The sequence below is a fragment of the Pongo abelii genome, chromosome X (assembly GCF_028885655.2).
Source record: "Pongo abelii isolate AG06213 chromosome X, NHGRI_mPonAbe1-v2.0_pri, whole genome shotgun sequence".
In the NCBI taxonomy this organism is placed as follows: Eukaryota; Metazoa; Chordata; class Mammalia; order Primates; family Hominidae; genus Pongo; species Pongo abelii.
Window position 1 is genome coordinate 158,930,042 of NC_072008.2, and position 26,054 is coordinate 158,956,095.

Sequence of the window (26,054 nt, forward strand, 5' to 3'; positions counted from 1 at the left end):
CCAAATGCTTCTGGAAACTGTGTCATTTATAGATTCCTAAACAGGCACTCAGAAAGCAGGACGCAATCACTCCACAAGTAAAGATGACAGTGAGTTCTAAAATTGAGTATTTACTTATTTCTGCTTGGGTGTTAATGCAGCTGGAATGCCACTTGTACAATGAGATACTTTTTTTGCAAACATTTGGCAAGCATACACCCACTACTCAAGAGCAAGAGAGGTTTTTTCTCAAGATACTCCCAGCTGAAAACTGAGAAAGATGGATTGAAAGTAAGCCAGAAATTGAAGAAAAACAATAGACCACTGAAAATGAAGAATGCACTTAATGGGTCACCAATGTGGAAAACAAAGAAAGAAAATGGAGTGACTGATTATGGGATCCCAGCACAAAAACACAGCCAAGCCCTTGTGTCACTGGAATAAAGCAGAAGATTGGAGATTAAATATGAAAGAATTGAATTAAAAGAGAGGTAAGAACAATATCTGAGTCCACATAGGGGAGTGAGACAGGTCAGGAAAACTGGTAGGAAATAAATTTGAAGAAAGAAATGCAGGGAAAAGTACAAGTTCAGCCAGACTTCCTAGTGTTTGCTAAATATTCCTTCCACTACTTCTATTAATCTACCTCCAATCTACCTCTCAAACCCACCATCTCTTTCTCCCTCCCTCCCTCCCTCCCTCTCTTTCTCCAGATTACCATTTTAGCCAAAGCAGCATTACTGGCCTCACATTCACTTCAGCCGCCCTTCTGCAGCATTAATCTATTCTTCACACAGCAACCAGAGGGGGCCATAAAAATGCAAATCAGATTGCTTTACTCCCTTGCTTAAAACTATTCAAAGGCTCCCTACTGCTCTTGAGGAAAGGACTAAACTCTTGAATTTGACCTACAAGGTCCTTTAAGATCTAGCCAAATCTTATCATGCCTTCCCACCTTAGAGATGACTTCAAACCATGGCAAAACCTCCATTAGGTCCATTCACCTCTCCTGAAACAATCAGAACCATTGTCTTCAACCTAAAAATAGTTGTTTTGTCATCTAATTTTCCTATTTCCATTTAAAGTTCAAACATCAATCTGGCAACCATAACTTCTTCACACTCCTGTCTTCTCTTCCTCCTGTCTGTCACAATAAGACTCTCCTGCTGAGGTAACCATTGCCACTCACCTGACCTACAAAACTTCCTTTGATACCAATGGGGGCCCTAGGTTTAGGCAAGTCCAATGTTCCTGATCCCAGAGTCAAAAACACCTGTCTGCTTAACCTAACCTGAGTGGATTCATATCTCTATTGCTTCACAAGATAGACTGATACTCAGATATGTGAATGTTGCAATCTGTGATTACAGATTAAGTATAGAAAACTAATCATAGAGAATTCTTCATAACTAAGTTCCCAAATGTTGAGTAGCCATTATTTGAAGGAGAATTTATTATCCATCTAAAAATCCTGAAGGATTATCATGTCAAGCTAGTAATATGAGTTCACACAGGAAAAAAAATCCCCCTCTCTCAGCTTCAAACGTAGAATATAGTGATGACAACTAAATCATAAAACACACATTAAAAAATAAAAACACAACCACAATTGTTAAAGAAAAAATAAAATATGCCCATGCAGCTGAAACAGAAAAATAAACTAAGCAATAGGCTGGGGATGGGGTTGGAGAGAATAAAACCACTTACCCACTGGGAAACAGGAAGAGGCAGCCAGAAGTTCAACTACTGTGGGGTAACATAAACCAATAATATTGAATATATGGTAGGGTAGCAAAGCTAGATCATTGCAGGAAACGAGACGATGAGGCAGGGACTCCTAGGCAGAATAACTCCAAAAATGCTATGACCAGCCCAGGAAGCTGAGACTGGCAACTGGGGTGTTGCCCAGGTAGGCAGTAGAGACAGTTATGCAACTAAGACTTGCATCATGCCAGGCACTGCCTCAAAAACTTGACCTTTGATATCTTCAAGGAATAAAAGCCCCAAACTGACAACATAAAAAGTGGTTCTGAACTAGGGACTGATTACAGTATTGCATTTATGAAAAAAGAACAAGTTGCCATAAAAAAGGAAAATTCAAAGGATATATATTTTTAAATCATTACAATGTAAAATCATAATACAGGAAATGCAAAACTCTATAGAAGTGTGGGGAGATAAAGTTGAAGATATCTTCCAAAATATAGAGCATTTAGACAATGAGATGGACAATAGAAAATGTAAGAAAATAATAAAATCAGCCTAGTAGGGCCAATATTAAAATAGTAGGAGGGAAAGGGAGAGAGATACAGATAGGGGCAAAGAGCTCGTGTGAGAGTGAGTAAATGAGACGGAAAGAAAGAATAGCAATGAAATAATTCAAAAAAAATCCCATAGGCTTTTTTTGAAAGTCAACTGAATATCAGCACAATGGATGAAAATAGATCCACAAGAACCTACAACAGTGTTAGAACACAACAGATGAAAAGAATATCCTACATGTTTCAAGAGAAAGAAAGACGAAATTGAGCACAGATGTTCAAGAATAATTTCAGATTTCCTAGCAGATACTCTGGAAGCTAGAAGGTAGTGGAGCAATGTTTTCAACTCAAGAGAAACAGGAAGGAAATCTAAGGATAGTGATGGAGATTCCAGGATGATATCTATGAACAAAGCAGAGAGAGAAGCCAGTCCAAATTTTAATAGGGGAAAAGAGTAAAGAAATAATTTCAATAAGAAGATAAAACTAATAAAATATCCTTTATGTCTGCATTTACTAAGAAAACATGTCAACACTGGAAGAGAGTTTGAGCTTGAAGTAGTTAAAGTACATAAATGATAAGCACATTTTAAAAAGACAATTATTCCAATGAAAACAAAACTAAACTTTGCACAGAAAATGAAAAGTAATGCTATTATATATGGTAGGCAGAATAATGGCCTTCCAAAGATGTGAATGTCCTAATCCCCAGAACCTGTAAGCATGTTATACTACCGGACAAAAAGTGATTAAATAGCAGATGGAATGAAGGATGCTAATCAGTTAACCTTATAATAGATTATTTGGATTATCTGAGTAAACACAATGTAATCACAAGGGTCCTTAAAAGTGGAAGTGGGAGGGAGAAGAGTCAGAAGTGGGAGGCAGAAAAGTCAGTGTCAGAGTGATATGATGTGAAAACGACTTGCCTGGTCATTGCTGACTTTGAAGATGGGGGAAGGGACCAGGAACAAAGGAATGCAGGAAGTCTCCAGAAGCCGGAAAAGTCAAGAAAACAAGTTCTCCTCAGAGCTTCCAAAAAGGAACACAGCCCTGCCAATGTCTTGATTTTAGCCCTGGAAAACCTGCAAAACTATTTAAAAACTAAAATTGTGTTGTTTTCAGTCACTAAGTTTGTGGTAATTTGTTACAGCAGCAATGGGAAACTAATACAACATGTTATCTGGCTCAGCTGTAAGTGGCACTGATATGGTCATAATAACATAAACTAAAAATTAAATCAAAGTTATACTGAAATTAAAAGAGTATGGGGATGGGAGAAGAAACTTATATATGTTGTACAAGTAGGGCAGATTTCAAAGAATCTGAACACTTATCTTCCAGAGTAGGAAATTAATAAATTTGCATAAACATTTAAAATTAAGATGGATCAGTATATGCATGTTATTTAGAAATATGGTATAAATACCAAAAGAATAATCTGAAATTGTGGAACATGGTTGCTTCTAGGAAGCTGGGCAGGGATCTGCTGTTGTATTTAACAAATCTTGGAGAAATATTTGATTTTAAATTAAGACCTCATATACTTTTAACAAAAAGCAAACTTTAAAAAAAAATCATATGCTTTTAACAAAAAACAAAACTTGTTTAAAATCATAAAAGAATATTATGAACAACTTTAGCCATTACATTCAAAAACTGAAGAAATTGACGATTCCCTAGGAAAACAAATAGCAAATAGCAAACAAAAAACAAAACTAATGGATTAGAACAGAAATTGAACCAGGAAGCTAAACATCAAATCTCCCTCCTAACACTCTGCATACAATAAAAAAAGAATGGGATCACACCAGGATCTAAAATCAATTTTATTAAACTATTAAAAAATAATTAATTCTTATCTTCTGCAAACAGTTCCAGAAACTGGAAAAAGATGAAAGCTATAAAAACTACCTTTTAGCTTAATGCAATATTCTTATCAAAATTGAACAGTATTGGTAATATCAACCTAAGAACCTAGATACAGTTTTTTAAAGGGAAAACAAATAAATCTAGCCACATATGATCTGTAATCAAGCAGATTTTTCTCTGAAATGAAAGGACAGCTTAATATTGAATAACCTATCAGTGCAATTCACAGTTCCAAAAAAGATGAAGGAGAGAAAAGGAGTTGAATTACCACTAGTAATTTTTTAAAATAGATTAACATATTATTAAAAAAAAGAAGTATAAGAGCATCTCAATAGATGAAGAAAAAAATTATGCAATGAAATTTTCCTCTCATTCATGGTAGAGATCTTAGCAAATTAGAAATACAATGAAACTTATTTAATTTGATGAATAATATCTACCAAAAAACCTAGAGGAAATATCATACACAATGGAGACACATTAGAAACAATCTCACTCAAGTCAGAAACAAGACAAAGACTGCCTCATGCCTATCAGTAATCAATGTTTTATTGTGTATCTTAGCCAAAATAACAAGAAAAGAAATAATACCTTGACATAAGGATCTTAAAAGGAAGGCAAAATTGTTTTCATTTGTAGGAGAAATGAAAAAAATTCAAAAGAATCAACAAATTATAAGAATGAATAAGAATTTTCAAGAATACTAGATGCAAGACCAACTTACAGATATCAATTAGAAAATATAATAGAAAAAACAGCCACAGAACAAAAATATGATTATCAAAAACTATGTAATGTAGCTTAAAAAGTGCAGATAGGGGTAGTTATAGCATTAAATCTTATGTTGTTGGATAAGAAAAACTCAATGGTTTAAAATTCCACTTTAAGACACATGAAAATGAAGAGCAAATTAAACTCAAAGCAAACAAAAGGAAGGAAATAATAAAAATAAGAGCAGAATTCAATGAAATAGAATGAAGGAAGACCAAAAAAAAAAAAATCAATGAAACTAAGAGCTGGTGCTTTGAAAAGATCAATAAAAGTAGTAAACTTTTACACAGATAATGAGAAAAAAAGAGAAAACAAAAATTAACATTATTAGAAATGAAGACAAGTGGGTCACTACAGATCTTACAAAAATTAAAAGGATAATAAGAAAATACAACAAATTTATGGAAATGAATTTAATAATGTAGATGAAATAGGCAGAATATTTGCAAGACATAATATCAGCTCTCACTTGAGAAGAAATAGATAATCTATAGCTTTTTGTCTATTAAATATATTAAACATATAAATTCACAGTTAAAAACCTTGGCTTAACTGGTGAATTACACCAAGTGTGATGGTCAATACTGAGTGTCAACTTGATTGTATTGAAGGATGCAAAGTATTGATCCTGGGTGTATCTGTGAGGGTGTTGCCAAAGGAGATTAACATTTGAGTCAGTGGGCTGGGGAAGGCAGACTCACCTTTAATCTAGTGGGCACAATCTAATCAGCTGCCAGTGAATATAAAGCAGGCAGAAAAACATTAAGAGGGGAGACTAGCCTAGCCTCCCAGCCTACATCTTTCTCCCATGCTGTAAGCTTCCTGCCCTCAAACATAGGACTCCAAGTTCTTCAGTTTTGAGACTCGGACTGACTCTCCTTGCTCCTCAAGCTTGCAGACAGCCTATTGTGGGACCTTGTAATGATGTAAGTTAATACTTAATAAACTCTCCCCCCCGACTAATACACCAAGTACTTAAGAAAGAAAGAATATTAATTCTACACAAGCTGTTTCATAAAAGAAGGAAAAAACACTTCCCAACTCGTTTTATGAGACTAGAGTGACTCTTTTCCAAAACCAAATAAATGCATTATAAGAAAAGAAAATTAAAGACCAATATATGTAATGAATGCAAACACAAAAAAAACTTTCAATAAAAATAAACCGAGATACATACAACAAGAATAATATATCGTGACCAAACAGAATGGTTCTATGGGAAGTGGTAGAATGGTTCAACACTTACAAGTCAATCACTGTAATTCACCATAGCAATAGACTTAGAAAGATCATTTCAATAGATACATAAAAAGCATTTTAAAAAATTCAACATCATGAGCATACATTCATGATAAAAATCCCTCACCAAACTATGGATAGAAGGGAACTCCATCAAACTTATAAATGGTATGTGATAAAAATCCAAAGCTGGCACCACAGTTAATGGTGAAAGACTGAATATTTCCTGCAATAAAATGAAGATCAAGGCAAGGAGATCTGCTGTACACTTCCATTCAACATTCTACTAGAGGTCCTATCCAGTTAAAATACAGTAAAAATAAAATAAAATAATATAAATACAGCAAGAAAAAAAGATATGATTAGGAAAATAGGAATTAAAACTGTGTTTACTACCAGACAGCATACTCATCTGCGTAGAAATTAGTTCAGCCATTGTGGAAGACAGAGTGGCAATTCCGCAAGGATCTAGAACTAGAAATACCAATTGACCCAGCAATCCCATTACTGGGTATATACCCAAGGATTATAAATCACTCTACTATAAAGGTACATGCACACATATGTTTATTGCGGCACTGTTCACAATAGCAAAGACTTGGTACCAACCCAAATGCCCATCAATGATAGACTGGATGAAGAAAATGTGGCACATATACACTATGGAATACTATGCGGCCATAACAAAGGATGAGTTCATGTCCTTTGCAGGGACATGGATGAAGCTGGAAACCATCATTCTCAGCAAACTAACACAAGAACAGAAAACCAAACATCACATGTTCTCACTCATAAGGGGGAGTTGAACAATGAGAACACATGGACATAGGGAGGGGAACATCACACACCTGGGCCTGTCAGGGGGTGGGGGGCTAGGGGAGGGATAGCATTAGGAGAAATACCTAATGTAGATGACAGCTTGATGGATGCAGCAAACTTCATGGCACATGTATACCTATGTAACAAACCTGCACATTCTGCACATGTGCCCCAGAACTTAAAGTAAAATAATAATAATAAAATACAGAAAATACCAAGAATCTAAAAACAAACAAAACAACTACTAGAACTAGTAATTAAGTTTTATAAGTTCATAAGATACAATATCAATAGAAAAAAATTAATTGTATTGCTATACACTAATAATAAATATCAGAAGTTAAAATTTATAAATTACCATTTATAATAGCATCAAAAAGCACGTATTACTTAAGATAAATTTCACAAAATATATGCAAGACCTACACACTGAAATATACACATTGTTAAGATAATTTAAAGAAGAAATAAACAATAAAACGTTATACCATCTTAATATATCAGGAGACTCAAGACAGTTAAGATGTCATTTCTTCCCAAATTGACCTAAAGATTTAACAATGCCAATAAATCTTTCAGTAGCATTGTTGGAGGAGAAAGTGAAAAGCTGGCTCATCAATTTATCTAGAAATACAAAGGACCTAGGATAGCCAAGAACATTTTTTAATTTTTTTCAAAAATAATTTTTAAATGAAAAACAAAGTTAAAGGATCCACAATGCTTTACTTCAAGATTTACTAACATGCTATTGCAGTTTCTCAACCTCAACAATATTAACATTTTGGGGCAGAGCAATACTTTATTGTTTGGGTAGCTGCCTGGCCTCTACCCACAATATGCCAGGAGCATGTCCCTCCATTTGTGGTAACCAAAAATGTCTCCAGACATTGCCAAATGTCCCTGGGGGGAATATTGCCCCAGTTGTGAACCACTGAATTATAATAATTGATGCAGCATGTTAGTTTCAAGGTTACACAAACAGATCAAATAAACAGAATAGAGTCCAGAAGTAGATCCATCCATACACAGTCAGTTGATTTTGGACAAGGGTGCCATGGTAATTCAATGGGCAAAACATACTCTTGTCAACAAATGGGGCTGGAAAAATTGGACATACATACAGAAAAATATATTATATATGCCTGGAACATTACCTTGCTCCAAAGACAAAAGTCATCTAAACATGCACCAAAGACATAAATCAAAGAACAGAAACTATAAAACTCTAGAACAAAACAAGAGAGAATTATTTTGAACTTAATTAATTCAAAGACTTCTTAGAATACAAAAGGTACAAGTCATAATAGAAAACCCATTAAGAAAATGAAAAGACAAGCCACAGAAGGGCAGAAAATACTTCCAAAACACATATCTTTTAAAGAATTTGTATTATATTTAATATTATATATTGTATTATAGAATGACCCAATAATAAGAACACAAACATCCCAATTTTAAAATGGGCAAACGATTTGAATGGACATTTCTCCAAATGAGATACACAGATGGCTAATAAGCACATGAGAAAATGTTCAGTATCATTAGTCATAGGAAAATGCAAATTAAACCACAATGAGCTACCACTACATACTCACTGGAAAGACTGACAAGGCAGGATACAAGACTAATCTTCAAAAGTCAATAGCATTCCTATATACCAACAATGAACAACTGGAATTTGAAATGTAAAATACACTATTTATGTTACCACCAAAATCTGAAATGCTTAGGTATAAATCTAACAAAATATGTATATGATATCTTTAAGGAGACTATAAAACTCTGATAAGAGAAATCAAAGAAGATCTAAATACATGGAGAAATATTCCATGGTCATGAATAGGAAGACTCAGTATTGTTGGATAGGAAGGTTCATTATTGGTAAGGTCAGTTCTTCTCAACTGATATATACATTCAATGCAGTCCCAACCAAAATCCCAACAATTTATTTTCTAGATATCAATAAACAGATTCTGGAGTTTATATAGGAAGACAAAAGACCCAGAATAGTAAACACAATACTAAAGAATAGGAATAAAGTTAGAGGACTGACACTACCTGACAGGAAACAAGGCAGTGTAGTGTTGGTAAACAAATAGATGAATACGTCAGTGGAACAGAATAGAGACCCCAGAAATAGATAGACCCACATGAATATAGTCAACTGATCCTTGACAAAGAAGCAAAGGTAATATAAGGGATAAATGATAGTCTTTTCAACAAGTGGTGCTGGAATAACTGGTCATCCACTTGCAGAAAAAAGATGAATCTTGACAAAGACCTTACATTCTTAACAAAAATTAACTCAACATGGGTCATAGCCAGTAAAATACAAAACCAAAAAAGTCCTAGAAGATAAAATAGGAGAAAAAAAAGAACGATCCATGAAAGTAAAAACAGATAAATTGACCTTCATTAAAATTTAAGATCTTTGCTCTGTGAAATGCACTGTTAAGAGTATGAAAATACATGCCATAGACTAGGAGAAAATATTTGCAAAACATATATCTGGTACAGAACTTATATTGAAAATATATAAAGGACTCTTACACTGAACAATAAGAAAACAGCCCAGTTAAAAATGGGCAAAAGAACTGAAGAGACAGCTCAGCAAAAAAGATAAGATTGCAAATAAGCATGCAAAAAGATGCTCAACTCGTATGTCGCTAGGGAATTGAACACTACAACAACAATGAAGTATCACTATACACCTATTAGAATGTCCAAACTCCAAAATGTAGACAACACCAAATGCTAGTAAACATGTGGAGCAACAGGAATGCTCATTTATTGCTGATGGCAGTGCAAAATGATATAGCCACTTTGGAAGACAGTTAGACAGTTTCTTACAAAGCTAAACATAGTTTTACCATATGATCCAGCAATTGCACTCCTCGGTATTTACCCAAATGAGTTGAAAACTTATATCCACACAAAAACCTGCTCACAAACACTTATAGCAGCTTTATTCATAATTGCCAAAACTTGGAAGTAACCAAGATGTCCTTCAGTAGGTGAATGGATAAATAAACTGTGATCCAGCCTATGTGTCTATCCACACAATTGAATATTATTCAGCAATAAAAAGAAATGAGTTATCAAGCCATGATAATACATGGAAAAATCTTAAATACATATTGCTAAGTGAAAGAAGCCAGTCTTAAAAGCTACATACTGTAAAATTTCAACTATATGACATTTTGGAAAAGGCAAAACATTAAAGAGAGTGAAAAGATCAGTGGTTGCTAGAGGTTCAGGCTGGAGGGAGGGATGAACAGGTATATAACAGGAGATTTTTAGGGCAGAGAAACTATTCTATATTATACAATAATGGTGGATATATGTTATACATTGTCAAAATTCATAGAACTGTACAACACAAAGAGTGTACACAAATGCAAGCTATAGACGTGAGTTAATAATAATATATCAATATCAGTTTATCAGTTGTAACAAATGTACCACATTAAAGACGTTAATAATAAGGGAAACTGGGCTAAAGGGATGGGGTAACTCCATTTAATTTTTTTGTAAATCCGAAACTGTTCTAAAATAAAGTTTATTATTATTATTTTTTTTTTTTGAGATGAAGTCTCGCTCTGTCACCCAGGCTGGAGTGCAGTGGCACGATCTCAGCTCAGTGCAAACTCCACCTCCCAGTTTCAAGTGATTTGATTCTCCTGCCTCAGTCTCCCAAGTAGCTGAGATTACAGACGCCTGCCACCACACCAGGCTAATTTTTGTATTTTTAGTAGAGACGGGGTTTCACCATGTTGGCCAGGCTGGTCTCGAACTCCTGACCTCAAGTGATTGACCTGCCACGGCCTCCAAAGCACTGGGATTACAGGCATGAGCCACCACGCCTGGTCTAGTTTTTTAAAGACTGAAAATACCAAGTGGTGGTGGGGATAATGAGCAGCTGAGACTCTTACACACTGCCGGTGGGAATGCGAAATTATATAGCCACTTTGGAGAACAGCTTGACAATTTCTTATAAAGTTAGACATTTACTTTGCATATAACCCCAGAGGTCCCCTTCTAGGTATTTACCTAGCATAAGTAAAAATATATGTGAAGCAAAAACCTGTACAAGAACATTTATAACAGCATTGCGACATGGCTAAATAGTGGGAAAAAAACAAATGTCCCTAAACTGTTGAATGAATAAATTACTCAGCAATAATAAACAATAAACAATAATGAAAATATGCAAAAACATGGATGAATCCTAAAAGTAAGTGCTAATTAGAAGAAGCCAGACACAAAAGACTACATACCAATGTTTCCATTGATGTGATAGCATAAAAGAAACAACCCTTTGAGGACAGTAAACCTAAGACCTAAAACCACAAAATTCCTAGAAGAAAACCTAGGCAATACCATTCAGAACATAGGCATGGGCAAAGACTTCATGTCTAAAACACCAAAAGCAATGGCAACAAAAGCCAAAATTGACAAAGGGGATCTAATTAAACTAAAGAGCTTCTGCATAGCAAAAGAGACTATCATCAGAGCGAACAGGCAACCTACAGAATGGGAGAAAATTTTTGCAATCTATCCAACTGACAAAGGGCTAATATCCAGAATCTACAAAGAACTTAAACAAATTTACAAGAAAAAAACAACCCCATCAAAAAGTGGGCGAAGGATATGAACATGCACTTCTCAAAAGAAAACATTTATGCAGCCAACAAACATATGAAAGAAAGCTCATCATCGCTGCTCATTAGAGAAATGCAAATCAAAACCACAATGAGATACCATCTCACGCCAGTTAGAATGGCAATCATTAAAAAGTCAAGAAACAACAGATGCTGGAGAGGATGTGGAGAAATAGGTACGCTTTACACTGTTGGTGGGAGTGTTAATTAGTTCAACCGTTGTGGAAGACAGTGTGGCAATTCCTCAAGGATCTAGAACTAGAAATACCATTTGACCCAGCCATCCCATTACTGGCTATATATCCAAAGGATTATAAATCATGCTACTATAAAGACACATGTACACGTATGTTTATTGTGGCACTGTTCACAAAGACTTGGAACCAACCCAAATGTCCATCAGTGATAGACTGGATAAAGAAAATGTGGCACATATACACCACGGAATACTATGCAGCCATAAAAAAGGATGAGTTCATGTCCTTTGCAGGAACATGGATGAAGCTGGAAACCATCATTCTCAGCGAACTAACACAAGAACAGAAAACCAAACACTGCATGTTCTCACTCATTAGTGGGAGCTGAACAATGAGAACACATGGACACAGGGAGGGGAACATCACATACTGGGGCCTGTCAGGGGGTGGGAGGCTAGAGGAGGGATAGCATTAGGAGAAATACCTAATGTATGTGACAGGTTGATGGGTGCAGCAAACCACCATGGCACATGTATATCTCTGTAACAAAACTGCACGTTCTGCACATGTACCTCAGACTTATAGTATAATAAAAAAAAAGAAAAGAAAAAGAAAACAGATAGATGGTTTCCTGGAACTGTAGGTAGAAGAAAAAAACTGGCTGCAAAGGGGCCCAAAAGAACCTGTTATAGCAGGGGAAATTTTCTCTATCCTTATTGTGGTGGCACTGGTGGTAGTGGTTACACAATCATATACATGTGTCAGAACTTAAACTGTACACTTACAAAGGGTAAGTTTTATTTTATGCTAATTATACATTAATAAATCTGACTAAAAAATAAAGTTGCCTGGGACTAAATCTAGTATGTAAGAATATTATCAATAAATTTACCAACCTTCATCAAAGGTTGCAAAAAGTCCTGAATAAATGCCAAGATATAACATATTCATGAATAGGAAATCTCTGTCAAAAGGATGTCAGTTCTTCTTCAGATCATTCTACAGATTCAATATAATTTCAAGAAAAACAAACATTATTTTCTTGTAATTTGATAATTTCATTTTAAAATTAAGGTAAGTGAGGAAAGGACCAAAAATAAGATAATCCAGAAAAAACAAGAAAAGTGGTGTGAGTGTGGATGAAGGCAGTAAACAGTAACTTGACTTTACAAATATCAAATTCATTATAAAGCATTTGTAAGTAAAACAACACAAGTGTAGACAAAAAGATTAATGAAACACAATAGAGAGCCTAGAAATAGACTCAAACATGTATAAAAATTAGGCAATGTGGTGGAGTTTGTGTTCTAAACTAGTTGTGTATAAATGATATTTAAAACAAATAGCATTTTACATGGAAAAAAAACTGCTTAATATTTTACATCACATACAAGAATAAAATCCAGATGGATTAAAGAACTAAGTGTAAAGAAAATTTCTTGAACTCTTCAACAAAATTTTGGAGAACATTTTTTATGATCATAGCATCAGGAATATCTCTTAAAGCATGATACAAAAAGCACAATTCATGGAGGAAAAGATTGATAAACCTGACATGAAAATTTAAAACTTCTGTAATGATAAAGGACCCCATAAACAAAATAGAAAGCGAAGTAACATTATGGAAGCAGATATATGCTATATATATCACAAATAATTAGTATCCAGAATATATAAATAAGTCTTACGAATCAGTAAGAAGAAGCAACTGAATAGAAAATTAAGCAAATGTGAGTGGCCCTGAAGTGTCATGTTTGGAAGGATGTGGAAAGGAATGAAACGGGGGCTAGACACAAAGAAAGTTAAAGTTTATATATAATGTTTTATTTATTTTATTAAAACGTATCAAAAGCCAAAACGACAAAATGCTAACAGTTGTTCACTCTGAGTGGTATATATGTGGTTACTTGTTCACTGTTTTGAAAGATTCTCTGAGTTTCCCTTAAATTTCCAAAATAAAAAAAGGGGAAAAAAACAAGAAAATCACTTGTAAACTATACATTTATAATAATAAATTTCAGCAAAGTGAAAAAATAGAAGTTAAAATCATAAATACTAATTTTCTGCATCATCAATTAGCAGAAATAATGGTAGAAAGATCCCCTTCACAAAATTAAGAGCATAAAATAAATGTTACTGCTACCCATTCTATACAGATAAATTTAGGCTTAGAGAGACTACACAGCTAGTAAGTAGAAGAGCTGAGGTAATAAAAATTATTTTAAAGCTACAATAATATTTAAACTTTGTAACTAGGACAAGAAGAGACAGACTAAAAGAAATGAAGAATAGATAAATTCCAAACAGAATCTATTATATATTACAATTTGTATATATTACAGAACAGTGAGAATGAATGAATTATTCAGTGTTTGGTGCTATGAAACAATTGGCAGGGAAAACAATTTAGAAGATTACCTCACACTACATAGCAAAATAAATTCCAGAGGGATTAAACATAAGCAATAAAAACTAAAACAAAATTCATTTAAGCACTTATCTAATTGTGAATGAGGAAGAAATTCTTAAACACGAATTCATCAGAAGAAATTACAAATGAAAAGATAAATACAATTACATAAAATTAAGATTACTATGCATAAAAGTCAATTTAAAATGTAAACTTTTAAATGTAAACATTTAAAATGTAAGTGGGAGAATATTTTCCCTACATTTGACAGAAAGAGGTCTAATGGGTCAACTAATATATATTGCCCATACAAATTTTAAAAAATGTAAGTTCTTAATGGAACGTGTACAAAGATCATAAATAGATGTTTATAGAAAGGAAACAAAATTAATCAAGAAATATAAAAAAGTATTCAATCTCATTATAATAAAAGAAACACATATTAAAACAGTAAGGTACCATTTTGCCCCTATCAGATCGGTAAAAATTTTAAAAGAATGACAATAGCCAGCACTGTCATAGGTGTGTGAGCAGTAATCAACAATCTTACACAGTATAGTGGAACACCTTCACATATATATCAAGAGCCTTTAAAACGTTAGTATCTTCAGGCCCAGTAACGTCTTTCATAAAAACTCATCTTAATACTTCATTCAACAAATATTTAGTAAGTATCTACAATATGTCAGACCTTACTGTAGGTTCTAGGGGATACAAGAGTGAACAAAATGGAGAAAAAAATCCCCGTGCTTGAGGGACTTACACCCTAAAACAGGAATCCAAACAATAGATGTAATGTATCTAGTCTATTAGGTGATGACACAAACCAAAGGTTTAAAAAAGTAAAGCAAGAAAGGGGAAGAGTGAGTGTTGGAAAAGATGGGTTTCCATTTTTATGTGAGATGATTTAGAATTCCAGTGTGACATTTGAATAAAGACCTAAAAAAGGTGAGGTTCAAAGAAGCAAAAATAATTTAAATGATCAATATGTGATCTGTCATACAATTATGGTAGAAATTGAAAACTGAAAAGTATGCAGATACTAAAAATTGTTTGAAGGCTGCTGAACGATGTGAGCAAATGCTCACAATATAATACCAATGAAAAACCCAGATCAAAAATAGTACATATAAGATGTGATCCCGATTATATAAACACAGAAACACATCTGAAAGGAAATACCGCAAGGTATCTCTGGACTAGGGATTTAGAGGTGATTTTTTTTTTAAATGTCTCTTCATTTTCAAAATTTTCCGTCATGCGGTTGTTTTACTTTTATAATCAGGAAAAAACAATTTAATGGTAGATATTACAATCTTAAGGTATATCAGAAAATATACACAATTTTTTAAATGGAAGTGCTAGCCATCCATGCTTAAAGTGCTGGGTCCCGTTTTGGACATCATATATTAAGAGGGATACTGAAGACAGAAGTGTCTACTGTATAAGTTTCTCAAAATATATATCACATAAGCTCAAGAACTAGCAATATATAGACTGAAGAAAAGATGAGAAGAACAACCGTGGTTAAACATTTGAATGGCCACTACAAGGAAGGGGAACAGCAATCACACAGTATTGCTGTTGCTCCAAGGTGCAAGACCAATAGGTTGAATTCAGAAGATAGATTGCAGGTCAGTATGAAGAATAACTTGCTAACAACCAAGCTGTCTGTTATCTGGTGGTGTTAAGCAACCTTTCCTGAAACCATTCACACTGAAAACAGATGACCATATGTACTGGGTGATAAGACTGCCATTACATGATTGTTAAGGGCCCTGCCATTTCTGAACTCCTCTTTTACTATTTTGAAAAGTTATTTCATGCTATGGTCACTTACATAATTCCATCTCCATCCACCTCCCCTTCCCTTAAAAAATATATATAATACTTGTGTTTTTTAAGAAATCAGTTTTTAAAGAGAAAAGTACCCTTCAAAATATATGTCCTGGAGATTTTTATTCCCCCTTCTGTGTATATTCAGGAGACATATTTTGTGCAGACATCAATATGTTTAAAATCATGCTTTTAAGTATAAAAATGCTTTTATATTACCAACTAGTATTTCCCTTCACATATATCTTCCCCCCAGGAAGAGACTACCTGGACCATTACATTTCAGAACGAGATAATCACCTTGTGTGTATTTAACAGTATTATGCCCCATCTTATTCTCAGTGACTTTAGTTTATTTCAAACCAGCAGTAATAGAAATATCACCTAATATCCAACTTTACTATATATTTTACAATATAGTCAGTTCTTTCCTTAACTCTCAGGACAGTCACAATTTCAGTCACCTCAGGAATAAAACAAGGAAGGTGCATTTCAATGACCTCTTCCAAAGTCTGTGAATACTTCCACCAAAATTATCAACCTTCAGAATTCTGTATAAAGTTATTAGTGTTGCTTACATAAGTGAGCAAACCTGAGCTACCCGCACAGAACCATGATAACACAATACAGAGCAGAACATGAACTATAGAACCTTACAGCTTGGAGGGTCTTTCTAAATATCTTAATGGATTCATGTCAGTCACCCTATTCAAAACCCTTTTCCAAACCTCCCCCCACCTTATTTTACAGTTATAGAAACAGGCTCAAACAAGACAAGTGATATGTGACAACAAACCGAGTATCCAAGTCAGGACTAGGCTATCAGAAATCCCATTTTAAGAGGGATTTTTAATATCAAATTCTTCATATTTTTTATCAAGTGCCTCTTCCTATAAATTGCTGAATTGAGAGAGTTGGAGGACCTGGGAAAGGCACTGGGTCTTTGTGAGTTTCAGTTAAGCTACATGACATATAACCTAGTTTTTAAGTAAGTCACTGCTCCTGTGGCCATGAGCCTGGAGGGACCCTTACCTTCCCTTACTATTGCAGCACAATTATCTGCCAAACATTTGCAGAATGGGTATGTATCATCCAACTGAAGTGTTGGTAAGCACTGTGACCATCAGAGTGGGAAGGACTGTTATAAACCAGATATCATCTATCACTACTCAACTCTGCTGTGAAGTTTAATAATGGTGACCACACCTTTCTTCTTAAAGCGGTACATTTTCCTCTACATATGAATCACAATTTATGACTACATGTTCAGTGGTTTGTCGAATAATGTCTATCTCACCATCTAAACCATGAGCCCAGGATGGCAACAACTTTGTCTGTTTTGCTCACCATTATATTCTCCATACCTAGTAAATGTTATGTATGCAAATAAATTAGAAGGTGCCTCTCCTCTCTTGGCACCTTCATAACACTGTACTCTTCTAATTTTCCTTCCATATCCCTGACTTTTTCTCCTTTGTAGCCTTCACATAAGGTTCATCGTTTTCCCCCATATCCTAAAAAAAAAAAAAAAAAAGCATTCTTCAAAGTACCACCCCTGAATCTCTTTTATTCTATTTCAAGTATTGAGAGGCAATGACTCTCAAATCACTCTCTCCAATGGACTTCTTTCCAGAGTTCCAATCCCATATTTTCAAATGTGCTCAGTACCTTTTACTGGGCTGCAACACTATTACTACCTGTGTGGCCTCAGGCAAATCAAGTCACTCACCCTGTCAAGATGGGTTTGCTCATCCATAAAATGAGGGAGTTGCATCTCCTTTGCATATAAAGTCCTAATTTTCCCATCTAGCATTCAGTATGATTTACAGTCAAGCCCTCCACCTATCTTGCCAAACACATCTCACATAAGTATTTCTGCATACACTTTACTCCAACACAACTAGCCTCTGAATAGAATACCTTTCCCATCCCCTAATTCTGCATACTCAAAGTTTGTCTAATCTTCGAAGCTCATTTCAAATGCCACTTCCAGGAAGGTGTCTTTGATCTCCTTAAAGCCCTTTGCTTCTCTTTTATGGGTGTAGATCTCATCTCCTAATACTATAGTTGTTTGTCTATTTCTTCTCTTTCCTACTTGACTGTGTCATCTTGGAGGGCAGAGGCTATTCTTAAATAATCCTGTATCTCACACATTATCTTTGGTTCATCATAGGCACTTAGTAACCTTATATTGAATAGATTCCATTTAAGCCATGTCAGTTATCCTGCTCAAAGCCCTTTAATCAGTCCCACTCTTTCTAGAATAAAGACCAACAGCCTTATAATGGCCCACTCCAGCAATCCCTTCAAAACGAAATTGAGATACCAAGTAACCCTCTGAAGTAGTCAAGTTGGCTTTCTAGCCACTGTAAGAAATTTTTAAAATGAGATGAATCCTGTTTCCCCAATGCAGAAGAAAGCCCAAATTACCTTTCCTTTATTGAATGTATGGCCCCACAACTAATGTCAAATGGTTCATTCATTTATTTAAAAAACATCTGTTAAGCACCTACTCTATGTCATATACTAGGCTAATGGCTAACGGTATAATAAACTGAACTGATACAGCCCTTCACCCACTTGGAATATATAACTGAAAGTGTAATTTGTAGAAACTCTAAGGAAATTAAGAGTTTTAAGAAAAAACAAACATTTTATCTGTCACAACACACGAACAATGCAACTTTGTGTAAATGTTAAATTCTTCATTAAAGGAGATTATTTAACTGTAGGATAAAAGATCACGACAGGTGATTTAGAAATTAAAGCTGGGTCTAATTTGGGCCTCTTAAATTAGATGGGCAGGTAGCCTAGACCAGTGCACTCAAAATGTAGCCTGCCAAATCAGTGCCTGTCTGTGAACTTTTATTACCAGGCAGTAAGGACCAAAGTACAGAAGTCAAGAGTAAGCACTTAGAAAATGTTACAGCAATTTGAAAAAATCATTTTATGTCTGTAGAATCTAATAATACAAATGTGGGCTTAGCTTTTGTATGTCTTTTCTTTCATTTTCTAGTAATTCATGGTTAATTTATTTTACTAAATTAACAGTCTTCTGTGATGGATTAGGAAAAAAACAAACAAACAACAACAGCAAACGTTTTCCTTCACTAGGGGAGTTTGACCAGTACTCTACTAGAGCTTTGCTACTTGAAGTGTGGTCAGTGGAACAGCAGTTTCAGGATCACCTAATAGCTTGCTAAAATGCAAAATCCAAGGCCCCTACCACAGACTCTCTGAATCACAATTCGCATTTTAACAAGATTCTCAGGAGATATTTTCACACATTAAAGTTTGAGAAGCACTGGCCTAACGATTTCCGAAGCCTCTCGTAACTCTGAAATCTTATAATTTACTTCAGATAGAGAATTTCAGAGTTGAAAGACCCTCAGAGATACAGTCCATCTCAACATCTTATAGATGGAAAAACTGAGGCACACGGAGGGGAAGTCATATGTCCAAGATAATTGGCAAATCATCTAGAGCTAGGAATGGAACCCAAATTTGCTAACAGCCAAGTCAGTGTTCCATTCTAGCAACCACATACTCAGCCCTTTCCACCCAGTCCCACTGTATTGTATCCCCTCAGTGATGTAATTATTCCTAAGGTGTTTTCTGATAAAACAGTTTATTCTTCTGCCTTCTGTATACTGTATGAACCTTGAACTACCACTATTTCAAATGTGGTACTTTTCTTTATGAAATTAGAAAATTTCATAATTTTCTTTATGAAAATTCTTGCCACTCAAATCTTCCCACACGCCTATTGTCTGGATGCCATATAGACATTCTGGGGGCTTTAGAAGGACTAGTACTAACCAATTTCTGGTCTTTAGGAATATGAAAGCGACCTTCCTTGCTCCCATCAGTCCAGTTGACACCAGATAGCAAGCTCATCCAAGGAAGAGAATACACACTATCAGGGCTGCTCTAGAAAACTCCGTACGGTCAATTTGTGGCTAACAAAACAAGTGGGCTATTAGGCCATATTAAGAATAGTCTAATTTCCAGCATGAAGTAAATGATAATCCTTTACTCTGTGGTCTTATTGGATCCAAGGGTTAAGAGGGAGGCATGATTGCTGTCTTCAACTAACTGAAGAACTATTATTAAGAAAAAGCAAATTTGTTCCAGATAGTCCCAAAGAACCAATGAATATAAGTTACTGGGAAACAGACTTTGGCTTATGATGGGGAATACTTTCTGACAATCAGAGTTGCTCAATGACACAAAGAGCCACCTAATGAGCTCTCTATCACTGCAGGGAGTTCAAATAGAAATCAGTCAACAAATTGGATGCTTAGGATAAATTCAAGAACTGAGTAGAGAAATAAAGCTTAATGAATGACCTTTTGGGCTCCTTCCAGTTCCAAGGTTTCAGTATTCTAAAAATTTCAGCACAGAATAACTCCAAATGCTCAGGAAATAAGAATAAGGTCTGTTTTTAAAAGGTGCAGTTTGGAGCATGTTGGGTGGATGAGGCTATAAAAAGTGAAGTACGATTTTCAAGGAAAGCAAGCTGACCAATGAAAGTCTTTTGGGCAGCCTCTTCCAGAAATCCAGGTGAAGCCTGGCTCCAGGCTAAGTTCCTGTTACTCTACACAAAAGCCAGGCCACTACTTTCCAAAAAACCTTGCCAAGCCACTCTGTACCTATTGTTATCTACACTTGCCTAACAGACAAAGGTGCAAAATTCTCCCCAAGAAGGAAGTAGTGCTTCATGGTTAAGACCATGGATTCTGGAACCAGGTTGCCAGTTTAATTTCCAACTGGGACATTTAATTGCTCTGTAATCTTCGATAAGTTACTTAACCTCTCTGTGCCTCAGTTTTGTCAGTAAACCAAAGATAATAATAGTGTCTGTTATTCAATGCACTATTCTGCTACAATAATTTAATGAAGTAATACACACTAAACACTCAGCCCGGAATCCAAGATATACTACATACTCAATAATTTTAGCAATTAGTATTAGAGATGTCATAATTACTACCACAGGCACAACAGTGTCACTCACTTAGAAAGCTCCCATCAAACAATTAGATCCCTTCCCCTACCAGTTCAGAAGGGCTATACTACAAAAGCCTCAATCAGTCTTTGCATAGCTCCAGACAACCAGAACTTGCTGACTCTCAATAAGCCAAACTACTCATGCTAGTAATCCTACCTCATCACCCTGCTTTCCATAAATCCAACAGCCACCCTTCCCCCAGTCCTCTTGCCCATGCCACCCGCAGCCACAGCCACAGTCAGAGGAGCAACAAACTGGGAGGCCAGTTCCAGACAAACCATCAGGTGTTTCCTCCCTTCCAAGGACACGGCTGGACTTAACATGATGCCTGAGTGAGATGGGGTGGGGTATCTCAATCTCTGATCTAGGATGTCAGCTCCATTACCTGGAATTGAGGGTGGGCAAGCAATGGAGCTTCTCACCGGGAAACAAGGCAAACCTCCCAAGTTTGTGGAGGAAGTCAGGCCCAACCCCACAGTGAGCCCCTCAAAGGAAGGGGGGAGGGCTCAATCTGCTTTAGAGGAAGCAGTTATTTACAACTTTCTACTCACTTGCATGTGGGGGAGGTAATGGGGAGATGGGGAAAGAGGCTGCAAGGTACCCTCCTTCTTTCTTATTTCCAGCAGTGAGAAGCAGCTGCGGAGAAAGAGTTAAAGAAGGGAGAAAGCTCCAGCCATTACTCCATCCCTGGTGCCTAGAGCTGTCTGGGGGGTCATGACAGTGCTGTCTGCTTTGGCTAGGGGCCACTCCGTGGCTTTCTGCAGCAGCTGCTGGGGCCCCCCAAGCAATTTGCAAGGTCAATGCTGACCTGCTTCCAAAGAGGAACAAAACAATTCACTGACAATGAAGCAAATCACACATATACCACATCGCAACCCCCCTTCCTCAAATCGGGTTTTACCCCAGTGTCTCCCTGCTCAGATGCCGCCTCTGGGCTTCCACCAGCCCCACTGGGGAACCCAGGATAGCATCACAGCTGCAGAGCATGCCTCGCCTCCCGGCCAACCCAAGGAGACTCTCAGTACGGGGGAGAGATGCTATCGCTAAAGGAGACCTGAGCTTGGGGGAGGGGGAAGAAGGAACATCAATGTTTCTTACCGAGCTCTACAGTCTGAGCGGAGAGGAGAGAAGGATGAATGAACTGAAACAAGTTGGAGGTTGAGCCCTGACAGAGCTCGGCTTCTGGCTTCTTCTTCTCTCTCTGGGTCTCTCTCCTGGTCCCTCTCTCGGTCTGTCTCTCTGGTTTGCTCGCTAGCTTGCGCGCGCTCACGCTCTCTCTCTCTATCTGCCTCCCTCCCTCTCTGTCAGTTTCTCCCTCCCCTCCTCCCCTCCCCTTCTCCCCTCCCCCTTTGCTGGCTTTAGGTTCACCACTGGTGCTTAGCACGCGGCTGTGCTGGGGCTCTGAATACAGCACTGCAAGGCTTTAGATGTGGTTGTTTTACGAAATACTAAAGTAGTATTTTATTCCTTAAGGCATCCAACAGAGAAATAGAGGGAAGCCCAGAGAGAAAGGGAGGAGCAGAGGAAGCAAAGGGAAGAGAAAGAGAGCAAAAGGGTAAGAGCGAATAGGAGGATAAAGGAAGTATGGGTTACTGTAGCTGATGATGTGTGATGCTTACTTGCTGCTCCGAGACTGAAGAGTGAGCTTCCTCCTTTTTCCCTCTGTCTCCCTTATATCCTTATGGGCGTGCCTTCTAACCCAGGCTGCAAATAAAGGTTTGACAATCCTGTCTGTTCAGATTCCATCTCTGGGGACAATAATGAGCTAGAAAAATGTACATCAAAGGGGTTGTCATTCATACTCCACTAAGAAGAAAGAGTTCCGCCACATTGATCCCCTGTTGACCTAACTTCCACCCCCACCCTCAACCAAGTAGAGGTGCAGACCCAATTCAAAACTGTCAGTTCTAGCTTCCCTGTAGGCAAGACAGACAAGCAGCAGAACCACAATGCTTTCTTTTCAAAAATTCCAAAGGGAATATAGATGTATGTAATTGTGTGAGCCTATACATGAGTTTGCACAAGGGCTCAAAGTATAAAAGAATTATATTCCCATTGGGTCAAAAGAAAAAAAGCAACCTAGGCAAAGCACAGTAACAATGCAGCATAGGGTGGAAAAAGACCTAGGCTAAAAATAAAATAAAGTAACTTGAGTTTGAATTCTGCCTCTGAAAATTGCTGTGTTGCTTTCAACGAGTTCTTCAATCTGGCCCTCAATATCCTCAATGACCAAATGAATGGTAATGGAAATAGATGATCTTAAAAGACCCTTCCAGAACTAACAGCCTAGGAATCTAAAGACAGGAAAATTCCAGGTAAAGGAGAAGTTGGCCCTTAGAAAATAAAAACTAAACTGCCAAATTTCAAAAGTTCTCCAAAGGTGAGTCCCCAAATGGGACTCCAAATCACATTGATTCAACATTCCATCTTTCATGTTTCAGGGATAATACCAATATAAGCACGTGAGTAAAGAGCGGTTCCTATCAAAGAATTCAGCATCTGCTTACATATAATGACTAGTATAAAAGTTTTCTTAGTCAAACTCTTCATATTGTGATTTCTAGTCCTGTTAGAAAAATTCAGAGGGCATCTAACTGAAAGTGAGTTATATAGTGTGTTTAAGTATACTAGTGTCAATATACATACAGTGACTGGGACATAATAGGCATTTACAATGTTGCCCATAGTGTGCCATTTCTATTTAAACTACCATCCTGTTGGTTTTTTTCCCCAAATTTCTAATGCTCTCTACTCCTGCCAAATGAAGTACATGTGCTACACTCCTATACACCTTCAAAAGCATGTGTCCATACATTGAGTAGAAGATAGATAGGTACTCGTAAGCTTAGAGTCACTGAGCTAAAGGGACCCATAAAGATAACCATGTCATTGTACAGAAAAAGAAACTAGACTAAATAGAAAATATAATTCACACAAGGTCATAGTGAGTCAGTGGCAGAATCAAGGCCAGTACTCAGGTTGCTGACTGCAGGTACAGTATTTTTGTCTACAAAATTAACATGTAACTTGCACATAAAGCAAGTGTGTATGTGAGCATAAAGCTATAAATACTTTTTCCTGCATAGGTACCCATTTTTATTTGTAGATTTGTTTGCATAAATGTCCATTGGATTTAATAGATTAGTATACTGGCAAAAATAAATATTATGAACTGGCATAAGGTTGCTGTATTAGTTTTCTAGGGCTGCCATAACAAATTACCATAAATTCAGTAGCTTAAAACAACAGAAATTTATTGTCTCACAGTTCTGAAGGCCAGAAGTCTAAAATCGAGATGCCGGCAGGGCCAAACTACTCCAAAAGTTCTAGAGAATGATTTCTTGTCTCTTCCAGCTTCTGGTGGTTTCCAGTATTCCTTGGCTTATCACTGAATCTCTGCCTCGGTCTTCAAATGGTCTTCTCCTCTGATTTGTGTGTGCCCAAATCTCCCTCTTTTTTCTTATAAAGACACCAGTCATTGGATTTAAGGCCCACCCTAAATCCGGAATGATTTCATCTCAAGATCTTTAACTACTTCCTTTTGCAAATACCATACCATTGAAATAAGGTCATATCCTGAGGTTATAGATGAACATGAATTTCCGGGGACACTATTCAATCTACTACAATTGAAAACTTTTCATCTAATAAAGATACCAACCAAACAAATAAACCATCTAGGTGCCATCATTTATTTTAAAGAAAAGATATTTTAATACAAATAAGTTGGATTAAGACACTCTCTGAACAAAAAAACTCTTCTGTGAATCATACAATTATACCTGTATGAAAACTTTACAGCATTTTCATAATTTTCCCACTTGACTGCAAACCAAAAACAAACAAACAAACAAAAAAAAACAAAAAACAAAAAAACAAAACCAGAATCCTTTATTAGGAAAACTTCTGGCAATGGTGAAGAAGCTTCTATCAGACCAACCCTGATGCAGATAACAATAATAAACAGTGGACCAAATATCTAATAAAACAATTTCAATGCACAGGAAAGCAACCCATAAACAGGCAAAAATTGAAAGGGAATTAATACTTGAAAGGAGGAAACAATACTAAGTGAGTTTTTCCTTTTCTGGAAATTTTTGCCTGATGGCAGCCTCCAGGCCAAAGCAGTGAATAAACTCTAGAGAAACTAGAATCAATGTTGCAACTGTTAAATGTTTAACAACTGGATCTTGAGGAAAATAAATAAAAAACAAATTCATAGTACTTGCCAGTTTCAATGGTGTAAATACTTCTACCATGGACGATTCCATGAACATGGAGTTGAATAGAGATAAGCACAGTAGGCATTCACAAACCAGTGTTAGCCAACTCCCACACACAACTGCTCACAGTCCAAGTGGCTGAAAGAACCAGATGACAGAATTCACGATGACCACTGTAGTTGAAAAGCCATGAGAGAAATTCAATAATTTAAAAAACTAGGGAGAGGAAGCCCCAAATTCTGTGTATAAACTACCCAGCTGCCTGGTGAAACCATGAAATATTTATGTGGGAACAGATTCCAAAAAGCCTAAATAAAGCTGAAAGAATTAAACAGAGTTTTCAGTGCTGCCATTGAGGGAGAGTTTGGAGTTTCACTTCAGCCCCATTAACTGTCTACTAAAACAAACAAAATCAATGCTCTAGAGAAAAAATAAAGGTATCCTACAATATATAATTCACTATTTTCAGGGTACACTCCAAAATCACAACTAAAACAAAGATATAGGAAAATATTACTCATACCCAAGGAAAAAATAATAATAGAGACCAGCCCTAAGGTAAACCAGATGTTTGAATTAGGAGAAAGAATTTTAAATCACATATCATAATTACACTAAGGGAAATAAAGAAAAACGCATGTGTAATAAATGAACAAATAGGAAGTGAGAATATCTGAAGTAAAATTCAGTGAGTGGGCGTTTAACAGCAGGTTGAAAATGGCAGAAGAAAGAGTAGTTTCACTGGAAGAAAAATCTACTGATATTATCTAATCTGA

At 36.2% G+C, this 26,054-nt stretch overlaps 1 protein-coding gene across 2 annotated transcripts in view; it reads right to left on the reverse strand.

The window, feature by feature from the left end:
- GABRA3 (gamma-aminobutyric acid type A receptor subunit alpha3) overlaps nt 1–22,348 on the reverse strand; it is a 281,817-nt gene extending 259,469 nt beyond the window's left edge. The window contains exons 1-2 of one of the 2 annotated variants that reach the window (XM_054545204.2): nt 22,154–22,348; nt 21,607–21,691 (exon numbers count right to left, since the gene is read on the reverse strand). The gene's annotated coding sequence lies outside the window, so the exon portion shown is untranslated. The remainder of the gene's footprint in view (nt 1–21,606; nt 21,692–22,153) is intronic. The other variant, XM_002832249.5, reaches the window with a different exon arrangement.
- Nucleotides 22,349–26,054: the final 3,706 nt, after the last annotated feature.